Here is a 22,706-nt window from a genome sequence, read left to right on the forward strand (position 1 = left end):
GTGAGGGAAAGAGAAGCAGGAGGAGAGAAGAGCAAGAGAGAGGGGCAGGTGAGGGAGAGGGAAAGACAGGAGAGAGGAGTGGGCGAGGCAGAGAGGAGCAAGGGAGAGAGGACGATGGAGAAAATAGAGAGTGAGGGGCAAAAGAGCGGGTGGGGAGAGAAGAGAGGGCGGGGATAAAAGAGAGTGCGAGGGAGAAAAGGGCGGGTGAGGGAGAAAAGAGAGGGTGAGGGAGAAAAGAGAGGGTGAGGGAGAAATGAGTGGGCGAGGGAGAAAAGAGCAGATGTGCGAGAAAAGAGTGGGCAAGGGGGAGAAGAGAGAGGAGAGGGAGAAAAAGAGTGCGAGGGAGAAAAGAGCGGGCGAGGGAGAAAAGAACGGGCGAAGGAGAAAAGAACGGGTGAGGGAGAAAAGAACGGACGAGGGAGAGAAGAGCGGGTAAGGGAGAGAAGAAAGGGTGAAGGAGAGATGAGTGGGGGAGGGAAAAAAGGGAAGGGGAGGGAGCAAAAAGCAAGGAGGAAGAGAAGAGCAGAGCGGGAGAGAAGAGAGGGCGAGGGAGAAAAGAGAGGGCGGGTGTCACTAGGTTACCGCAGCGGTGCAGAGCAAGAACACCACTGGGTCTGGTGGCTCCTACTATGCTGAGAAGAAGCACATCTCCAGTGTATTAAACGTGTTTATTTCTTCCAGCAAAAAAAGGGGTTAATCGGCTGTATTGGAAAACTACATTCAGCTGTGCTGGTTAGCCACTCCTTTTCCCAATAAAATCGGGGCTCCATTACCTAGTCAGTCCCTCAGTGTTGGCAATTTACTGGGTGATCTTGGAGTGGGAGAAGCTAGTGTTGTGAAGGAGAGCTGGAGGAATTTATTAGCGACTGTTGCTTGGTTTGTACGCTTGGAAATCCCTGTGGAGTTTTCAGTTTACCCTCCTCTTCGTCACCCTGTCTGTCGGGTTGGTGTACTGCAGTGCACAGTAGCGCCTCTCTTCCCCGGGTAGGGAAGGGAACAGACGTAGGGCTGTTGTAGGAGTTAAGGCAAGGGCAGAGGCCCCTGCATCTTCGCCATCTGAAGTATCCTGGGGAACATATTGAGCTATGGCTCTCCCTAGTGTTAGGGCCAGGAAAGGTGCCCCCTGGTCCTAGGCCACTCGTCAGTCGAACCGCGACACAATCAATTTTTCTGATCCATGATCGATCCTATCATGGCTCTGACAGGGCAGTTGCAGCAGCTCAGTCTGGAGGTGGCGGATTTGCGCACGGTGGTTTCACAGCACATTACTATATCTGGTGTGGGGAACTCATTCTCAGGGCAAACCAAGCCTGGGATTTTTCTCTCCCATCTCACTCACAATCACTTCTGACGGTAGAAGGATTTTTTCAGGTTCTGTGCCTGTGTATGATGATGCTAAACAGCACCCTGACTGAGTCCTCTCTACGCCAACTCCAGAAAGGAGCCACATGGTGAAGGAATAGTGCTCTGAATTTTCAGAGGTGGGCCACGGACACTAGGTGGAATTACCCTGCCCTCCGTAGTCAGTTCTGTGAGGGCCTCTCAGGGACAGTAAAAGATGCTTTAAGCATTCTATGAGACTGATGACTCTCTTGAGGCAGCCATGTCACAGGCGATCCAGGTTGACCTCTGTCTTCGCCAGAGACATAGGGAGTCACCTCTGGGGGTGGGAGGTCCAGGGTTGAGAGTGGTCTGTACTGAGCCAACTGTGGAACCAATGCAGGTGGGTGCGGTGTCTCAACCTTGAATATTTACGGTTGTTGGGTGTAGGGGAGGTGTGTATTTCTGTTGTGGCAAAAAAGGTCATTTTGTGAGCATGTCTTTCCCGACTTCAATATAAACAACCACCGGAAAACTAGTGGGCCTGGGTTGCGGGGAGGTTTGCAACCCGGGTGTACTTGTTACCTCGGTGGGTATGACTCATTTTTTTACCTGCTTGTCACAATAATGTAAAAATGTCATATTGTGAGTTTAGTTCCAGAAGGTTCCATGGCAGACACATGTTGTGGGCCATTCCGACCCCCTTTTCTCACTCTGCCTACTGCCTGAGTGTGTGTGAATCCTAAACCCCTCATTTCACCACTCCCACAAGAAGTTATATGGTTCTATGCTGCGGGCAGACCAGTCTCCCTAAACTATTCATTCCCCCCTCCCACCTGGTACTGGTTGAATCTGTGGAGAAACCATGAGCTTCAATTGTTCTATTAAAGTGTTATATAGGGGCACCGATCCGGGCTAGAGATATAAGAATTATATATTCCGGATGTCCCTCAATAGATCTATAACTCACTGAAACCGCTAGCAGGTAAATGCAATGAGTGCAAAGTGTGGATTTCGCCGTAAGTGGTTCAGGTAATTACTCCGTGTTTACACTTAAAATAATTCCCATGGTGTGGGGGACATTCTGATGATTGTGTCTTTCGTATATGAGATTCATACAGCGAGCTAGGCATAAAAATAGTTTTCAGAATTCTAAGTAAAGGGGAGGTTTCAACCTCTCAGTGAGGTCACCACAGGCGGGCTTTGGTCTTAGGCTAGGATATAACTGTGTGAAGCAGGAATCTTCAGTGTCTGTTGTCTGGGGTGTAGCTGCTATATAGAGGTGATGCATTGGATATATGCTCACCTTCCTCCTCAGTACACGGCCAGAAATGATGATGCAATGACATAACGACCTGTAAGTGTTCTTTTCAATTTTAATCCCATTTTATTTGTAATTGTATTGTACGTATGATTTGTCTCCTTTATAATATCTTTTTACACCTCTGTAAACACTGCCTACCTTTTTGTGGAGTATAATATAAAAGTACTAGCTTGTCTCTCCTTGTTCTATAACAAACTGTTGTGACCTCTGAAGTCAATTACGCTACTCATTTGGGTTGGCTCCGGACCCATTAACAATTAAGGAAATCGGAGATGGTGGCAATGAATTTGTCCTGTGCGCTTGGGAGGCTTTGTAGCTATGGCGGCGTTGATAATTATTGTTCCCGCCTGAGTGGGAGGAGTTATATCGCCCTCACTGCAGTGTGCCCATTAGCCAGTACATCGCAGGCAGCCTTTCTGGTGACTAATTACCCTAGATGCAGTACCCTGACTGACCTGAGGGTAAGGGGGCGCCAGAGAGCTGCAAGTACCAAACCGGAAGAGGGATATAGATAAATCTCCTTCAGAAGGAACCAGGGGCAACCAAACAACCCCAGTTCGTGACAAATTGGTGTGAGTGGTGGGGATGATAAAGGTATTTTACCCGTGCACCTTGACAGATTAGTGGGAGCTCGGTGGGATTCATGACACTGCTACATTACTCTTGGGTGGAAATAAGGTGGATGTTTCTGCCTTCCTTGACGGAGGGGCGGGGTTTAATTTGGTCCATGCAAAGTTTGCCGGGACCAAGGCCTAGTCCCACATACATTGTCCAGACCTATACCAATTATTGCTATAGACTAGACTCCGCCCCTCTAAAGCAGGGGCACTTTATGCAGGTGGTCTGTGACTTGCAGCTACAGGTGGGGGCCATATACTCTGAGGTGATAAACTGTTATGTGCTCAAGGGCTTTCCCTCACCTGTGGTACTGGGACTTCCTTGGCTTGCTCTGCACAATCCGGTGATTGATTGGCAGACACAGGAGATGGCTCAGTGGAGTACTTACTGTCAAGGGCACTGCTTGGATACCCGGTTGGCTGGGGTGGATAACCAGTCTGTGCCCAATTACTTGTCGGACTTTGGGGATGTGATTTCTGAGCAGGGGAGCCAAGAACTTCCTCCCCATCGTCCATAAGATTGCGTCATCAATATGATTCCTGGTACCAAGCTGCTCAAGAGCAGACTCTATAACAGCGATGGGGAACCTTAGGCCCCAGGGCCATTTACGGCCCTTGATGACCTTTTATCAGGCCCCCGAGCAGATTCTCAGGGACTGCATTCTTGGGCAGGAAGGTGTATTTTGACTACAACCAGCTCATTAATTTCTTCTTGCTTTGTCAGCACACACATACAGTGCTCACTACTGAACACTGAAGGGCATGCACTGAAAGATTACATCCTGAAACCAGTGCCAGAGTCAGGATGTACTTTGTGGGAGGAGTTTGTATGGCCTCCAAAGGATGGTATAAACATCCAAATGGTCCTTGGGAGAAAAAAGATTCCCCTCCCCTGCTCTATAACATCTCAGCTCCAGAGAGGCAGGTAATAAAGGACTATATTTCAGAAAGTCTGCTTAAGGGTCATATCAGACCGTCGTCATCTCCAATTGCTGCGGGGTTCTTTTATATCAATAAAAAAGATGGGGGGGTTACGTCTCTGCCTGGATTTTTGGGAACTCAATGCGATCACTGTCCGTGATCCGTATCTGCTTCCCCTGAACCCTTCAATCAAATTGTTGGAGCAAAATGGTTCTCTAAAATGGACCTCAGGGGGCGTATAACTTCATCCGCATTAAGGAGGGAGATGAGAGGAAGACTGCGTTCAATACACCTGAAGGACACTATGAGAACCTGGGGATGCCTTTTGGGTTGACTAATGCACCCGCCATCTTTCAGCACTTTATTAACAACATCTTTAGTCACCTGGTAGGCAGGTTCGTGGTTATCCATCTGGACGATATTCTCATCTATTCACCTGACCTGGAGACACACCAGGGACATGTTAGGCAGGTTTTACACATACTTCATGACAATAAATTGTATGTCAAACCAGAGAAGTTTATGTTCTCAGTTGAGGAGATACCTTTCCCTGGTTATGTATTGTATGCTACTGGTTTTCGCATGGATCCAGCGAAAGTCCAGGCGGTATTGGAGTGGGATCGTCCAGAGGATTTGAAGGCGTTACAAAGATTCTTCGGTTTCACCAACTACTACTGTAAATTCAAGAACTTTTCGGTAGTAGCCAAACCTCTCACAAATATGATCAAGAAGGGGACTGACTTCTCCATGTGGTCCAGTCCTGCCAGGGAGGTATTTGATACACTGAAAAGGCATTTTGCTTCTGTGCCAATAGTTGTCCAGCCTGATGTCTCTCAGCCTTTCATTGTGGAGGTCAATGCGTCTGAGCTTGGAGTGGGGGCTGTAATCTCGCAAGGTGTGTCTCCTGGTAAATGGCAACAATGTGCTTACTTTTCTAAGAATCTGTTACCAGCTTAGAGAAATTACTACATTAGTAATAGGGTACTCTTAGCTATCAAATGGGCATTTGAGGAGTGGCGTCATTTCTTGGAAGGAGCAGTTCACCCAATGATGTTATCACAGATCATAACAATCTGGGATACTTGGAATCGGCAAAACGTCTTACACCACGACAGGCAAGATGGGCAATATTTTTTACCAGGTTTAACTTTTTTGGTACTTTTAGGCCGGGGAGCAAAAATGTTAAGGCAGATGCCTTGTCTCGTTGCTTCCCTGGGGGAGAAGATGAGTGCAAACCAGTTCCTATTCTTTAAAAGGGGGTAGTGATGGTGTCTATATGCTCCAATCTTGAAAGAGAGGTTGTTGACGCTCAGGGGGATGCCCCTGCTACCTGTCTTCCTGGTAAACTATTCGTTCCAGTCAATCTCCATCTTAGGGACCTCAGTGAACATCATGATACGGTGTTGGCTGGACAACCTGGGAATAAGGCCACCTCAGATCTACTTACTCGGCCTTTTTGGTGGCCAGGTGCTCATAAGGATGTTTGGGAGTATATGACCGCCTGCAATATCTGTGCGCATTCTAAGTCCTCACTAAGTCCTCACATACTCGTCTGTCAGGGGCTCTCCAACCACTGGAGATTCCCAGCAGACCTTGGACTCACTTATTGGTCGATTTTATTATGGACCTACCTGTGTCTACACTGTGATTCCAGTGGTGGTGGACAGATTCAGCAAAATGTGTCATTTTTTTGCTTTACCAGCTTTTCCTAACGCCAAATCTCTGGCGCAAATTTTAGTCAGGGAAATTGTTAGACTGCATGTGATTCCTCTGATCGGGAATTCAGATTATTTCCAAATATTTGAGAGCATTTTGCAACGGTCTGGGGATCCGTTTCTTTTTCTTCTGCTTTTCAGCCGCAATCTAATGGGCAGAATGAACGAGTAATTCAGAATTTAGAGACATTTCAGATGTTTGTTTCTAAGAATCAGGAGGACTGGGTTACCTACTTACCGTTGGCTGTATTCGAGGTAAATAATCGGTTGTCAGGAACCAACCGGAAAGTCCCCATTTTTCGCGGCATATAGGTTCCATCCGCAGTTTCGTTCTTTCAATAGTAATCACCCTTCCGGATTACGGGAGGGGGAACAGTTTTCATCTTCCATCTCTACCATATGGCAGTGACCAATAATTTGAGAAAGATGGGTCCTAAATATAGGAGTGTGGCTGATCGAAGACGTGTGGTGGGTCCATACCTGTATGTTGGTGACTTGGAATGGCTGTCCTCAAGGAACATTAAGATGAAGGTTCCACCTAGGAAACTGGGTCCGAGGCTTATCGGTCCTTACAGGATCTTAGCCATCGTCAATCCCGTAGATTTCAGCCTTGCTTTACCACCTACGTGGCATCTGCAGTACCTTTGCCTCTACCACCTTCTCCTGTCATTATCGATGCTAATCTGGAGTTCCAGATAGCAAAGGTCCTAGACTCTCGTCTTGTTCGTCAGTCGCTTCAATACATGGTACATTGGAAGGGGTACGGTCCTGAGAGGATGTGGGTACTAGCCTCTGACGTCCATGCGGCCAGATTGGTTCGGGAGTTTCATGTTGCACGCCCGGATAAACCTGGGCTTGAGGTTCCGGAGGTCCCTTGTAGTAGAGAGGGTACTGTCATGGGGTTACCACAACGGAGCGGAGCCAGAAGACCGCAGCGTCTGGTCGCTCCTACTACGCTGAGAAGCACTTCTCCATTGTATTACATGTGTTTATTTCTTCCAGCAAAACAGGGGTTAAACGGCCTTATTGGAAACTCCTACATTCAGCTATGCTCGGTTAGCCACTTCTTTTCACTATAAAATCTGGGCTCAATTACCTAGTCATCGCCAGTGTTAGCAATTTGCTGCATGATCTTGGAGTGGGAGAAGTTGGTGTTGTGAAGGAGAGCTGGAGGAGTCTATTAGCAACTGTTGGCTGGTGTGTACACTTGTAAATCCCTTATCCTTCCCTGTTTTACTTTCTTCCCCCTCCCTACACACCCTGGTGTATACCTCTGTTATATCTGAGTGTATATTTTGTGTGTGTGGCGTTTTCAATTTACCCTTGTCTTCGTCACCTTGTCTGTCGGGTTGGTGCACTGCGGTACACAGTAGCACCTCTCTTCCCCGGGTGGGGGAAGGGGACAGACGTAGGGCTGTTCTATGAGATAAGGCAAGGGCGGAGGCCCCGGCATCTGAAGTATCCCAGGGAACTGGGCGAGCTAGGGCGCCCCTAGTGTTAGGGCCAGGAAAGGAGCCCCTGGTCCCAGGTCACTCATCAGTCGAATCGTGACAGCGAGGGTGGAAAAAAGAAGGCAAGGGAGGAAATAGAGGGCAAGGGTGGTAAGAGCGGGCGAGGGAGAGAAGAGAGGGCGAGGGAGAGAAGAGAGGACAAGGGACAAAAGAGAGGGTGAGGGACAAAAGAGAGGGTGAGGGACAGAAGAGAGGGCGAGGAACAGAAGAGAGGGCGAGGAACAGAAGAGAGGGCGAAAGTGAAAAAATATAGCGAGGAAGAAAACAGGGCGAGGAAGAAAACAGGGCGAGGAAGAAAACAGAGGGCGAGGGAGAAAACAGAGGGCAAAAGAGAAAAGAGCAAGGGAGAGAGGAACATGCGAGGCAGAGAGGAGAGGCCGAGGGAGAGAGTAGCGGGCAAGGGAAAGTAGAGGAGGCAAGGTAGGGTGGCCAGGGAGTGAAGAGTGGGTGAAGGGAGAAGGTTTGGGACAGAGGAGCAGATGAGAAAAGTGGAAGAGGGGAGCGGGCGAGGGAGGGCAACCAAGGAGAGGGAAGAGATACTCTGAAAAATCAGTTCAGCAGACACACACAGAACCGCTATCTTACAGGATAATGATCCTGTGTGCGAGCAATAAATTTTACAACAATTACAAGCCGAGGCCAGGACACAACACACTCGCGAGCAGGGACAGAGCTGTAAGGACCATACACACTACAGTAAATGCAGAAACTCCCGACCTCACACACAGTGTTATAGGTTTTATATCAGACACTAAAACTATCAGTGTATAGGAATAGAATCCTAGAATGTTAGAGTTGGAAGGGTCCTCAAGGTTCATCTTGTCAAACCCCGTGCGCAATTTCCTTCTACTGCGTCTCGTGTTTCCAGATGCAAATGAAAATAAGGCTGATCCCTTTACAGTATGACGTCCCTTCAAAAATTTGTAGACAGCTATTAAGTCTCCTCTTAGCTTTCTTTTCTGCAAGCTATACATTCCCAGATCCTTTAACCGGTTCTTGTAAGACATACTTTGCAGCCCTCTCACCATCCTGGCAACTCTTCTGAACTTGCTCCAGTTTTACAATGTATAGACTATGCTTCTCTTGATAAATAATAGAACTGTGTTTGCCTTTTTTGCTGCTGCATCACCCTGTTGACTCGTGTGTAGTCTGTGATCTATTAGTATACCCAAGCCTCTTTCAGACGTGCTGTTGCTTAGTTCCATTCCTCCCATGCTTTAGATATAATTTTCATTTTTCTTACCCAGATGTAGAATCTTGCATTTCTCCGTTAATTACCATTGTCCAATGTTATCTAGATCCTACTGAATTCTTTCTGTCTTTTCTAGTGTTAGCTATCCCTACTAGATTTGCATCTTCTGCAAATTTAATTAGTTTAACTTTAGTTTCCTTATCTAGATCATTTATCATTGTGGAGCTGCTGTAGTAACTGGCAGTAGCAGAGCCACTCAGGAGTTATGCCACTGTCACCTTTGGGGAAATAGGGTGCTCTCCTCTCTGGGCTCTGGGAACGCCATGTTTCAGCAGCATATCCTAGAGGCTCTAAAGAAGGGGGAGAGATCATGAATGACAGAGGGTCAAGAGGTTGATCTGTCCTTCTGTATAGAGATGCATGGTCTCAGGGCCTTCCAAAAACAAAAAGGGGGGACATAATGTTGTCCCTCCCAACAGCCGGCACAGGAAGTGTGCATAGGAATATGGTCTGTCTTCGGTGGAAAGGGAGTGATGAGTGTCTTCCTAAGGTTGTGGAGCTTCTGCTGAGGATGGGCATCAAGGAAATTGACATCTATGCCTTGATTCCACGTCTAAGTTTGATATCAGCTTTGTTCAACCAGAGGGGCTTGAGCTCTTCTGGTACATTAATGAGCTAGCAAAAAATGAGCCCGGCGGGGAAGACTTTGCCATTTACGCAGTGTCTCACCAAATTCAAATCAAGAAGGTGACCGTGATGACTTGCAACGAGTAGCTTTCTTGTTATAACATCATGACATGGCTTGGCTGGTATGGAGAGGTGGTAGAGATGCCAAAGAAAAAACTTGACAAGTATGGTATCTGGTCAGGGGCCAGGACGTTTAAGATAAAATTTAAGCATTCAGGTGGTACAGTTACCCACATTCCATCATCCGCCTTCCTGGATAGAGATCGTATCCTCATCTTCCATAAGGGGCAACTGAAGGTATGTCACTGGTGCAGCGACCCCACACACTTCAGTGCTAACAACACTGTACAGAAATGTGCAGTGTGGGGATGTCTGCCATCTTGCTGCATCTTATGTGGAGATGAGGTGCTACCTGTGTGGTGAGTTAGGTCACCCATTCAGCTGTTGTCCTCGCTCCTTCACTAATGCACTTGTGACGCTGTAGAAGAAAACAATAAGGACGATTCCACTTTGGAAGGGATTAGGGGAAGAGACTAGCAGAGGTGAGAGAGCTAAGGGGCCAGGGAGGAAAAGCAATAAAAAGAATTCTGTCCAATTGAAGCGTCTAGACAAGCGCAGACAAGAGAAGGACCTGGGCGAGCTACGGGCTACTGGGGAGTCCCCTGTCCTGGATGCCAGTCCTGCTCCTGAAGCTCCAAGGAATGATGATTTGGCTGAGATCATGAGGATCCACAGGGAGGAAAGTGCCACTTCCTCAGAATCCTCCCATAATGAAAGTATGGATAAAGATAGCAAACAGTGGCTAGAGGACAAGTGTCAGCTCGGCATCAAAAAGAAGAGAAAGAAGGGAGATAAAACACCTTCTCCCACTCTGACAAAGGTACCTAAGGAAGGTAAAATTCACTCCCCTCTGGTTGGATCCAGGCCCATGAGAACATTTCTTCCTCTGAGGATGAGGCCAAGAGTGATGTTCCAGCTTCTGTGGAGCTTACAGGGGGCGCCAATCACCTTCTTCTGGGGATGCAAAGTCTTTGGGAGAAGGGACTGGCCCAGATTCCAGAGAAAAGGACGATAAAAAAGAAGAAAAAATGTGGGAATTGGACACCTGTGTCACTAAAGAGAGGTAAGGATTCCTCCTCTGAGATAAGATGGGGAGTGGGAAGAAAGCCATCTAAATCAATCACTAATGATGGCGATACCTACTCCATTAATGTTGCCAGCATTAAGTCAAATACGGCCAGATTTGCGGCATTTTATTTTCCAGCAGGGTTGAAACTATTTTCTTTTTGCAAGAGACCAGGCTGCCAAACATGGCAGATATTTTTAGAGCTAAGATAGAGTGGAGACTCGGACTCTCCTATTGGTCTCTTGTGGCCAAGCCAGAGAGCAGAGTGGCGGCCAAGAAGGGTCTTTTTATGAGGATCAAGCCCTACCTTTTTTACATGTTGGCAGGTTGTCTTTGGAGGGGATTTAAACACTGTCGCGAGGCTCCGAGAAAGAGATTTCAGAGACAAGCTTAATTATGATAGCTTCACCGTTAAAAGTATAGCTAACAAGGATTGCCAGATGGATGTCCACATATGGCATACCTCAGGCCAGGAGAGGTTCACCTATCATACAGGTAACTGTAGGGCCAGAAAAGACAGGTTTTATTTAAAAAAGGAAGCCGTCTCTTCAACAGTGTCTGTTGTTGAGGTGGAGTTCTCCGACCACTGTTTAATTTTTTTTTGCCTGAATGTTACAGAGACCCCCACCAGTTTTTGAGAGAGAATGCATGAAGTACCACTCGCCCGACCCTTACAGAAACTTCAAGATGTCAGTGAATAGTAAAGTAGTTACAGGACTGGTTGACACTACGGGATCCCTGAGACAATCCAGATCAGGGATCCTGGAGGTTGTCAGATCCTTCTATTCGCACCACTTGGGGAAGAGGGATCTTGATTGGGATGAAATGACGGCTTTCATGACTTAAGCTGTCCCAGAACCAGGGATAGACCCCTCTCGACGATTTGACAGATGATTACGGAAGAGGAAATTAAGTTGTTGATTGAAGAGCTTGCCCATTAGAAATCACCTGACCAAAATGGCTTAACATCTGAATTCTATTCATTTAAGTATGCCTTGGTTCTCCTCTTAACTGAGGTATTCAATGAGCATCTTTACTCGGGCACTCTGCCGAAGTCAATAAGGGGGTCTACCCTGATCATCTTGTCAAAGGGTAAGGACTAGTGATGAGCGAGTATACTTGTTGCTCGGGTTTTCCCGAGTATTTGTAAATGCTCAGAGATTTTGTTTTCCTTGCCTCAGCTGCATCATTTACAGCTGATAGACAGCTTGAATACATGTGGGGATTCCCTAGCAACCAGGCAACCCCCACATGTACTCAGGCTGGCTAGCAGCCGTAAATCATGCAGCTGAGTCAACAAAAACTAAATCTCCGAGTAGTTACAAATACTCGGAGACCACCCGAGCGTGCTCAGGAAAACCTGAGCAACGAGTACACTCGCTCATCACTAGTAAGGGCCCATCTTGAATTGAGTAATGGCATCCCATAGGGCTTCTCAATGCAGACAGGAAGGTTATGGCAAAGGTGCTGATTAATCGGCAGGTGAAATTTGCACCCCAACTCCTTTCGGAGGCCCAGCATTGCTCTGTTCCAGGCCACAGCACATTTAGTGCTGTGCTCTGTGTCCGAGAAGCAGTGGAGCAAAGTAGGGCTGGTTACTGGAAGGGGAACATACCGCCAATGGACCAGGCAAAAGCGTTCGATCGGCTTAATCACAAGTGGGGTTTGTTGATTGGCTTAAGACCTTGTACAGTGTGGCAGTATCCCGCTTGTGAACAGTTAGAATAGCAGCTCTTTGAAGGTTGGGTGTGGTGTTCACCAGGGTTGTTGTTATGACCTGGTGGTTAGGAGCACCCGGCCTGATAGTTAAACTCATACAGGACGAGCTCTGGGATGTGGGAGCTCTGCTGACCGCAAGCCCTAATCCTATCGCACACACTAGAAATAGCCGTGGAGCGCTCCTGACGCTCCCTAGGCGCCTCGTCACAGCCTAAGAGCTAGCTAGCCCTAGAGAAGAAAATAAAGCCTACCTTGCCTCAGAGAAATTCCCCAAAGGAATAGGCAGCCCCCCACATGTAATGACTGTGAGTAAAGATGAAAGTCACAAACGCAGAAATGAGATAGGTTTCAGCAAAGGGAGGCACAACTTACTAAATAGACAGAGGATAGGAAAGGAATCTTTGCGGTAGCACAAAAACCTACAAAAGACCACGCAGAGTGTGCAAAAGGGTCCTCCGCACCGACTCACGGTGCGGGGGTGCCACCCTGCATCCCAGAGCTTCCAGCTAGCAACACAAAAACAAGATAACCAGCTGGACAAAGAAACAAGAACAATAATAACAATCAGGAACTTAGCTTCTGCAGGAGAAGACAGGACACCAGACAGATCCAGGAGCGAACTGAACCAATGCTAAAACATTGACAGCTGGCATGGAGAAACGATCTGAGTGGAGTTAAATAGAGAAGCCAAGCAAAGGATAAACCACGTCACCTGTGTAAGGATGGCAAAAGAAGCTGGAAGGTCCAAACGAAATGACACAGGATTAAGAATTTCAGAAATCTTATATGGCCCAATGAAACGAGGCTTAAACTTAGGAGAGGAAACCTTCATAGGAACATGACGAGATGACAACCAAACCAAATCCCCAACCCGAAGTCGGGGACCAACACAGCGCCGGCGGTTAGCGAAACATTAAGCCCTCTCCTGGGACAATGTCAAATTGTCCACCACATGAGTCCAAATCTGCTGCAACCTGTCCACCACAGTATCCACACCAGGACAGTCCGAAGGCTCAACCTGCCCTGAAGAGAAACGAGGATGGAAACCAGAATTGCAGAAAAAAGAAGAAACCAAAGTAGCCGAGCTGGCCCGATTATTAAGGGCGAACTCAGCCAAAGGCAAAAAGGACACCCAATCATCCTGATCAGCAGAAACAAAGCATCTCAGATACGTCTCCAAAGTCTGATTAGTTCGTTCGGTTTGGCCATTAGTCTGAGGATGAAAAGCCGAAGAAAAAGACAAATCAATGCCTATCTTAGCACAAAAGGACCGCCAAAACCTTGAAACACACTGGGAACCCCTGTCCGAGACGATATTCTCCGGAATGCCATGCAAACGAACGACATGCTGCAAAAATAATGGCACCAAATCAGAGGAGGAAGGCAATTTAGACAAGGGTACCAAATGGACCATCTTAGAGAAGCGATCACAAACCACCCAAATGACCGACATCCTTTGAGAAACAGGGAGATCAGAAATAAAATCCATGGAAATATGCGTCCAGGGCCTCTTCGGGACTGGCAAGGGCAAAAGCAACCCACTGGCACGAGAACAGCAGGACTTAGCCCGAGCACAAGTCCCACAGGACTGCACAAAAGAACGCACATCCCGTGACAAAGAAGGCCACCAAAAGGATCTAGCCACCAAATCTCTGGTACCAAAGATTCCAGGATGACCAGCCAACACCGAACAATGAACCTCAGAGATAACTCTACTAGTCCATCTATCAGGGACAAAACAGTTTCTCCGTAGGACAACGGTCAGGTCTATCAGCCTGACACTTCTGCAGCACGCGCCGCAAATCAGGGGAGATGGCAGACAAAATTACCCCCTCTTTAAGAATACCCGCCGGCTCCGGAACACCCGGAGAGTCAGGCACAAAACTCCTTGACAGAGCATCAGCCTTCACATTCTTAGATCCCGGAAGGTATGAAACCACAAAATCAAAACGGGAGAAAAAGAGCGACCATCGAGCCTGTCTAGGATTCAACCATTTGGCAGACTCGAGATAAGTCAAATTCTTGTGATCCGTCAAGACCACCACGCGATGTTTAGCTCCTTCAAGCCAATGTCGCCACTCCTCGAATGCCCATTTCATGGCAAACAACTCTCGATTGCCAACATCATAATTGCGCTCAGCAGGCGAGAATTTTCTAGAAAACAAGGGACATGGTTTCATCACCGAGCCATCAGAACTTCTTTGCGACAAAACAGCCTCTGCTCCAATCTCAGAAGCATCAATCTCGACCTGAAACGGAAGCGAAACATCTGGCTGGCACAGCACAGGGGCAGAAGAAAAACGACGCTTCAACTCCTGAAAAGCCTCTACAGCCGCAGAGGACCAATTGACCACCTTTCTTGGTCAAATCAGTCAACGGTTTAGCAACACTAGAAAAATTAGCGATGAAGCGACGGTAAAAATTAGCAAAGCCCAGGAACTTCTGTAGGCTCTTCACAGATGTCGGCTGAGTCCAATCATAAATGGCCTGGACTTTAACAGGGTCCATCTCGATAGTAGAAGGGGAAAAAATGAAACCCAAAAATGAAACCTTCTGAACTCCAAAGAGACACTTAGACCCCTTCACAAACAAGGAATTAGCACGAAGAACCTGGAACACCATTCTGACCTGCTTCACATGAGACTCCCAATCATCCGAAAAGACCAAAATGTCATCCAAATATACAATCATGAATCTATCCAGGTACTCTCGGAAGATGTCATGCATAAAGGACTGAAACACAGATGGAGCATTAGAAAGCCCGAATGGCATAACCAGGTACTCAAAATGGCCCTCGGGCGTATTAAATGCTGTTTTCCATTCATCGCCCTGTTTAATTCGCACCAGATTATACGCCCCTCGAAGATCTATCTTGGTGAACCAACTAGCCCCCTTAATTCAAGCAAACAGATCAGACATCAGCGGCAAAGGATACTGAAATTTGACTGTGATCTTATTAAGAAGGCGGTAATCAATACAAGGTCTTAAAGAGCCATCCTTCTTGGCCACAAAAAAGAACCCTGCTCCCAATGGTGACGACGACGGGCGAATATGACCCTTTTCCAAGGATTCCTTTATATAACTCCGCATAGCAGCGTGCTCTGGCACAGATAGATTAAACAGTCGGCCCTTAGGAAACTTACTACCGGGAATCAAATTAATAGCACAATCGCAGTCCCTATGAGGAGGTAGGGCACCAGATTTGGGCTCCTCAAATACATCCCGGTAATCTGATAAAACCTCAGGGACTTCAGAAGGAGTGGAAGGCGAAATTGACAACAATGGAACATCACCATGTACGCCTTGACAACCCCAGCTGGACACAGACATAGATTTCCAATCCAACACTGGATTATGGACCTGTAGCCATGGCAATCCCAAAACGACCACATCATGCAGATTATTCAACACCAAAAAGCGAATATCCTCCTGATGTGCTGGAGCCATGCACATGGTCAATTGCGTCCAGTATTGAGGATTATTCTTGGCCAAAGGCGTAGCATCAATTCCTCTCAATGGAATAGGATGCTGCAAGGGCTCCAAGGAAAAACCACAGCGCCTGGCAAACTCCAAGTCCATCAAATTCAGGGCAGCGCCTGAATCCACAAATGCCATTACAGAATAGGACGACAGAGAGCAAATCAGAGTAACGGACAAAAGAAATTTAAACTGTACCGTACCAATGATGGCAGACCTAGCGAACCGCTTAGTGCGCTTAGGACAATCGGAGATAGCATGAGTGGATTCACCACAGTAAAAACACAGCCCATTCCGACGTCTGTGTTCTTGCCGTTCAGCTCTGGTCAAAGTCCTATCACACTGCATAGGCTCAGGCCTATGTTCAGAGAATACCGCCAGATGGTGCACAGCTTTGCGCTCACGCAAGCGCCGATCGATCTGAATGGCCAATGACATAGACTCATTCAGACCAGCAGGCGTGGGAAATCCCACCATGACATCCCTAAGGGCCTCAGAAAGACCCCTTCTGAAAATTGCCGCCAGGGCACATTCATTCCACTGAGTAAGCACAGACCACTTTCTAAACTTCTGACAGTACACCTTCGCCTCATCCTGACCCTGACACAAAGCCAGCAAGATTTTCTCTGCCTGATCCACGGAATTTGGTTCATCATAAAGCAATCCAAGCGCCAGAAAAAACGCATCAACATCACGCAATGCAGGATCTCCTGGCGCAAGGGAAAATGCCCAGTCTTGAGGGTCACCACGTAATAAAGAAATAATGATTTTTACTTGTTGAGCGGGGTCACCAGAGGAGCGTGGTTTCAAAGCTAGAAACAGTTTACAATTATTTTTGAAATTCAGAAACTTAGGTCTATTTCCAGAAAATAAATCAGGAATAGGAATTCTAGGATCTATCATCGGATTCTGAACCACAAAATCTTGAATGTTTTGTACCCTTGCAGTGAGATGATCCACACAAGAGGACAGACCTTGAATGTCCATCTCTACACCTGTGTCCTGAACCACCCAAAGGTCTAGGGGAAAAGAAAGACAAAACACAGTGCAAAGAAAAAAAAATGGTCTCAGAACTTCTCTTATCCCTCTATTGAGATGCATTAATACTTTGGGCCAGCTGTACTGTTATGACCTGGTGGTTAGGAGCACCCGGCCTGATAGTTAAACTCATACAGGACGAGCTCTGGGATGTGGGAGCTCTGCTGACCGCAAGCCCTAATCCTATCGCACACACTAGAAATAGCCGTGGAGCGCTCCTGACGCTCCCTAGGCGCCTCGTCACAGCCTAAGAGCTAGCTAGCCCTAGAGAAGAAAATAAAGCCTACCTTGCCTCAGAGAAATTCCCCAAAGGAATAGGCAGCCCCCCACATGTAATGACTGTGAGTAAAGATGAAAGTCACAAACGCAGAAATGAGATAGGTTTCAGCAAAGGGAGGCACAACTTACTAAATAGACAGAGGATAGGAAAGGAATCTTTGCGGTAGCACAAAAACCTACAAAAGACCACGCAGAGTGTGCAAAAGGGTCCTCCGCACCGACTCACGGTGCGGGGGTGCCACCCTGCATCCCAGAGCTACCAGCTAGCAACACAAAAACAAGATAACCAGCTGGACAAAGAAACAAGAACAATAATAACAATCAGGAACTTAGCTTCTGCAGGAGAAGACAGGACACCAGACAGATCCAGGAGCGAACTGAACCAATGCTAAAACATTGACAGCTGGCATGGAGAAACGATCTGAGTGGAGTTAAATAGAGAAGCCAACCAAAGGATAAACCACGTCACCTGTGTAAGGAACCTCAGAAGCAGCAGCTCCACTCACAGCCACCAGAGGGAGCCCACGGACCGAACTCACCGAAGTACCATTCATGACCACAGGAGGGAGCTCGACAACAGAATTCACAACAGTTTGTCCCTTGGGCCTGCTACTGTACATGTTTGCGACTACCCGACTTCTTAGGAGGGTGGAACTTGGGCCGGGCTCGGGATGGACAGGGCAGCACCGGAAGCCACTCTGAGGGTGGAGGCATATGCCGATGATGTCACTGTTTTTGATTCCTCTCATGAGGAGGCAGGGTGGCTGATGTCAGAGATAGATTGCTACTCGGATGGATCCGGTTTCAAGATCAACCGGGATAAGTGTGAGAGTCTTTGGCTGAGAAGAGGAGCTCCTGGTTTTCATTTCCCTGAGACCTTTCCAGGACCCAAAGTCTCTGCAAAAGTCCTTGGCATCAAATTTGGCCAAGGTGATTACCCCAAACAAAACTGGGACAGCAGGGAAGAGATTGTTACTCACAAGATGAACCAATGGAAGGGTTGGTCTTTGACACTAAGGGAAAGGGTAAACCTGATCAAAACTTACCTGCTCACTTTACTGCTTTATCTGAGCAGTGTGTGCATCTTGCCAGGGCCTCTCTGGTCTACAGATTGTTCTTCCAACTGTTATAGGGGAATAGACTGAATCTGGTCAAGAGGGAAGTTACTTACCTTACGAGGAGACTAGGAGTGTTGGGTATGGTCAACCCTGTGTTATTCCTTGTGGATACCTTCACTAAGATCAATATTGCAAACCTCTGGAAAAAGAGAGCTTCTCCATGGGTATTCTTCTGTAGGAGATGGTTTCAGCCTTTCAGGAATGGCAGACAGTAGAGCAAATGAAAGATCTTCGCACACCGCATGGACATCTTCCGGCTTAAGCTGCCATGTTTCTGAAGGTAATTCCCTGGTGGGGTCTGGATATATTGGAAATCAAGGAAACTCCTTGACAAAAGGGTTCTGTTGACCCATTTCCAGAGGTCGCTGGCATTTAGGGATTACCCAAGTTGGGATCTTAGGGTGGGTTTGCATCTTCCTAATTCTATGAGGATCCCCTTGAAGATTTGGATTGGCGCTGCTTCCATGGGAAACTGTGTGCGAAGGACAATCTGAATTATAGGAGCTCTGAGGACAGGAGGTCGGGACCGCTGCACCTTATTTCTAATTAGCACAGTGGTAAGGTATCACATGTGAAACACACGTTGCTTAGTATCGACTCAACAGAAAATTGTCCCAGTGGACGATGTGTTTAGGACCATACTCGGGATACCTGGTGAAGGTGTGCGCTCTGAAGTATGAGAGTCTGGGCATACGTAGGGCCGCTCTCCTCTGGTGGGACTTTTCTTTTAATGTGCCGTGATCTGGTCATCTCCTTTCCTGATGGTGGGCTGCTGCTGACACTGTAGATTTTTGTTTCATTTGATCAGTATACAGTGATCTTGAGCTGCATGTGCCAAACTTGGGCTTTGTTAGTTGTGGTTATTGTAGTGTTTAGTCCTGTATATAGTGATATAGATTTGGGAGTTGGTGTTAGGTTGGGTGGTGGGAAAAGGAGGAGGGTGGTTTCATTTTGTGGGACTTTGGGGTGTTTAGATGAAAAACTGGCACTGCCAGATCTGGCCTATGCATGTTGGACATGGACTGAGGCAAATCCAGATCTCAGGTCAGTGCGGGGGTTGGGAATGGCGAGTTTGAGAGGGGGTGGTGGTTATTTTAGTTCAGCCTTGTATGTATTTCTATAGTTTGTTTATATTTTATATACAAAGTTTATGTATATAGTTTTCGTTTGCTATTGTTTATTAAATTTGTTTGTGGTTATTATTTTTTTGGCAAATGGACCAGAAGGTGAAAGTAGTTATTATTAGTTATAATGCTGTATATATTTGTATAATATGTATGTGAGGATAGAATGAGCGGCTGGACAAGTTTTCATTGTAGTGATTATTTTGTGGTTTATATTTTTTCCTGCAGTGCCCACAAGGTCCCCCTGCTCAAGAAGGCACATGTGCAAGCCTGTCTGAAATTTGCCAATGAACATCTGGATGGTTCTGTGAGGGATTGGAAGAAGGTGCTGTGGTTAGATGAGACAAAACTTGATCTATTTGACATTAACTCAACTCAACGTGTTTGGAGGAAGAGAAGTGCTGCCTATGACCCAAAGAACACCATCCCCACTGTTAAGCATGGAGGTGGAAACATGTTTTGGGGGTGTTTCTCTGCTAAGGGCACAGGACTACTTCACCGCATCAATGGGAGAAAGGATGGAGCCATGTACCGTAAAATCCTGTGTGAGTGACAACCACCTTCCCTCCGACAGGACATTAAAAATGGGTCGTGGCTGGGTCTTCCAGAAAGACAATGACCCAAAACATACAGCCAAGGCAACAAAGGAGTGGCTCAAAAAGAAGCACATTAAGGTCATGGAGTGGCCAAGCCAGTCTCCAGACCTTTATCCCATAGAAAACTAATGGAGGGAGTTGAAGCTCCGATTTGCCAAGCGATAGCCTTAAAATCTTAATGATTTTGCGACCTTCTGCAAAAGCAATTCCTCCTGACATGCGCGCAAACCTCATCCTCAACTACAAAAACATCTCACTACTGTGCTTCCAACAAGGGTTTTACCACCCAGTATTAAGTCTTGCTTATCAGAGTGATTAAATATTTATTTCTCACTGCAAAATGCAAATAAATCTATATAATTTATACAATGTGATTTTCTGGATTTTATTTTTGATATTCTCTCAATGTTAAAATTAACCTACCCTTAAAATTATAGACTGTTCATGTCTGTGTCAGTGGGAAAACTTACAAAATCAGCAAAGGATCAAATACTTCCCCAACTGTATTGCTCCATACAGAATAATGAGACCCATATATTGCCTCATACAGTATAATGAGCCCCCTATATTCTTCATGTCTCCATACATAATGTGCCATATATAATGCTCCATACAGTATATGACGAGCCCCATATAATGCTTCATAAATAATGAGGCCCATATATTCCTCCATACATTATAATGAGCCCCAAATAATGCTCCATACAGCATAATGAGCCCCATATAATGTTCTATATGGAATAATGAGCCCAAACATTGCTCCATACAGTATAATGAGCCCCCTATAATGTTCAGTACAGTATATGATGGGCCCCATATAATGCTCCATACAGAATGGGAGCCATTTAATGAACCATACAGTTTATGATGGGCCCCATGTATTGCTCCATATAGAATGGGCTCCATATAATGCTCCATAAAGATTAGGAGCCATATAATGCTCCATTAACCACTTAGTGACAGAGCCAATTTGGTACTTAATGACCAAGCCAATTTTTACAATTCTGACCACTGTCACTTTATGGGGTTATAACTCTGGAACGCTTTAACAGATCCCGCTGATTCAGAGAATGTTTTTTCGTGACATATTGTACTTCATGTTAGTCATAACATTTCTTCGATATTACTTGCGATTACTGTATTTTTCGGACTATAAGACGCACCGGACTATAAGGCGCACCCAGGTTTTAGAGGTGGAAAATAGGGAAAAAAATATTTGAAGCAAAAAAATGTGGTAAAATATTTAATAACATACTATTATATATAATAACACCACATATAATAGTATGTTATTATGTTGGAAGCTGCGGGACCAGTGTGGTATCTGTACAGTACTATATGAAGACGCTGGAGGGGGGAGTATAAGAATGGGGGCACAGGGCTTATATTTAAAGCACCACTCCAGTTCTGCAAAATAACACTGTAGTGCTGCTTTAAAATCCAATGGGAGAACTATAACTCCCAGCATGTCCTGCAGATCCTATGACATGCTGGGAGTTATAGTTCACTAAAGAAGTGGCAGAGTGCTTTATTGTGTTTTGGAAAGACTAACCTCTTAATTGTGGCAGCCAGCCACACTGTGGTGAGGTAAAAGCATCCCATGACTGCACACAGAGCCCTCCCTCTTGTTGCCTTTCCACAGCACAGGTAATGGAAGCCAGCAGATTCTAGTGTTGGAGTCTGAAGGACCTGTGATGATGTCAAGAAGAGGGAGGGCTCTGTGCTGCCATGTGATGCTCCAGCCCGCCCACTTCTGACATCATCACAGGTCCTCATTGTGCACACTGCACAGCACTCTCCAGCCCAGGAAGGTACAGCGATCTCCTCTCCCCCGGACCCTGCTGCTGCTGCCTCCTCTCCCCCGGACACACGGATCTCCCCAGCTGCTGCAGGAATCAGCGCTGGGGAAGCCATGTGTGTCCCTGCTTAAGTGCAGTATTCATTTGCCTCTCCCTGCTCACTGCTCAGCTGATAGGTGGGCGGGGAGTAGCTAATGAATATTCACTGCACTTAATCATCGGGACCACATGGTTTCCCCAGCACTGATTCTGGGCAGCAGGGACATCCTGAAGTGGGATAACAGTGCGATCCCACTCACTGCTGCCCCCCTCCCCACATGCTACATCCCTACCATAAGACGCACCCACACTTTCCTCCCAAATTTGGAGGAAAAAAAGTGCGTCTTATGGTCAGAAAAATACCGTATTTATGAAAAAACGGAAATATGGCGAAAACTATTAAAATTTTGCAATTTTCAAACTTTGTATTCTTATGCCCTTAAATCAGAGAGATATGTCACACAAAATAGTTAATAAATAACATTTCCCACATGTCTTTTTGTTAGGGAGTTATAAGGGTTAAAAGTTGACCAGCAATTTCTCATTTGTACAACACCATTTTTTTTTAGGGACCACATCACATTTGAAGTCATTTTGAGGGGTCTATATGATAGAAAATAACCAAGTGTGACACCATTCTAAAAACTGCACCCCTCAAGGTGCTCAAAACCACATTCAAGAAGTTTATTAACCCTTTACGTGCTTCACAGGAACTGAAACAATGTGGAAGGAAAAAATGAACTTTTTTTTTTAAAACATTTTACTTTAGAACCATTTTTTTTATTTTCAGAAGTGTGAAAACAGAAATATAACCATAAATTTTGTTGTGCAATTTCTCATGAATACGCCATATGTGGGGGTAAACCACTGTTTGGGCGCACCACAGAGCTTGGAAGTGAAGGAGTGCCATTTTACTTTTTCAATGCAGAATTGGCTGGAATTGAGATTGGATGCCATGTCACGTTTAGAGAGCCCCTGATGTGCCTAAACAGTGGAAAACCCCCACAAGTGACACCATTTTGGAAACTAGACTCCTTAAAGGAACTTATATAGATGTGTGGTGAGCACTTTGAACCCCCAAGTGCTTCACAGAAGTTTATAACG

The 22,706-nt window shown here is 46.3% G+C and overlaps 1 protein-coding gene across 1 annotated transcript in view; it reads right to left on the reverse strand.

The window, feature by feature from the left end:
* NRXN3 (neurexin 3) overlaps positions 1-21,418 on the reverse strand; it is a 555,345-nt gene extending 533,927 nt beyond the window's left edge. Inside the window, exon 1 of the mRNA XM_069735758.1 lies at positions 21,317-21,418. The gene's annotated coding sequence lies outside the window, so the exon portion shown is untranslated. The remainder of the gene's footprint in view (positions 1-21,316) is intronic.
* Between the last annotated feature and the right edge of the window lie 1,288 nt (positions 21,419-22,706).

This window comes from Ranitomeya imitator, chromosome 1 (genome assembly GCF_032444005.1).
Source record: "Ranitomeya imitator isolate aRanImi1 chromosome 1, aRanImi1.pri, whole genome shotgun sequence".
Classification (NCBI taxonomy): domain Eukaryota; kingdom Metazoa; phylum Chordata; class Amphibia; order Anura; family Dendrobatidae; genus Ranitomeya; species Ranitomeya imitator.